This window comes from Pteropus alecto, unplaced genomic scaffold, assembly GCF_000325575.1.
Source record: "Pteropus alecto unplaced genomic scaffold, ASM32557v1 scaffold287, whole genome shotgun sequence".
Classification (NCBI taxonomy): domain Eukaryota; kingdom Metazoa; phylum Chordata; class Mammalia; order Chiroptera; family Pteropodidae; genus Pteropus; species Pteropus alecto.
Genome location: NW_006439718.1, coordinates 737188 through 737940, shown reverse-complemented (window position 1 = coordinate 737940; position 753 = coordinate 737188). Strand labels below are relative to the sequence as shown.

General features: G+C 28.8%; 1 protein-coding gene across 7 annotated transcripts in view; it reads right to left on the bottom strand.

Annotated features, from left to right (window-relative positions):
- MAPK8 (mitogen-activated protein kinase 8) overlaps positions 1–753 on the bottom strand; it is a 93607-nt gene that overhangs the window by 60462 nt on the left and 32392 nt on the right. The gene's annotated exons all lie outside the window — the stretch shown is intronic.

Genomic DNA, 753 nt, shown 5'->3' with positions numbered 1-753 from the left:
TACAGAGAGTGACTATTTAATGGGTACAAGGTACAGGGTTTCCTTCTGGAGTAAAGAAAATGTTCTGAAACTATATAGTGGCTATGTTGTACAACACTGTAAACATATTAAGTGTGACTAATGGTAAACCTTACGTGCATTTTAAAAATTAACAAACTGAATGTAAAAAATAAGACAGATTGATAAACCTCTTGCAAGATTAAGCAAAAATAAAAGGCACAAAATCCCCAATATGAGTGGTGAAAAAAGAATGTGACTACAGAAGCTACAGACATGAAACAAAGTATTCTATAAAACATTTTGTCTATTTGTTCTCAGTTAATGAGAGAAGACTGAAAAAAACAAAACAAAACTATGCTTATGGGTTTGCTTTTTCTTCCTCATATTTTTTCTTACCTTATATATTTTGGGGTCAGGTATATAATATTTTCCTATTAAATTGCATCTCTTAGTGTGAAATACTCAATTATCTGTAGAAAAGTTTACCTTAAAAATATGTTAGTATTTGCACAGTTTCTTTTGTATCCTTTTACTTTCAACATTTTAATACTTTTTAAAAAAATAAACTACATACCTTTTTAAAACTCAGTCTGACACTCAAAATTAATGGCTTAGTCCATTTTATATTTAATGTACTACTGATTTATTTGGATTTATGTCCACCATTCTATGATTTCTACTTATTCTATGGACTGCTTTTACCTGTTTTTTTTCTTCTTTTGGATTTCATACTTATCCTTATTCCATTCCCTA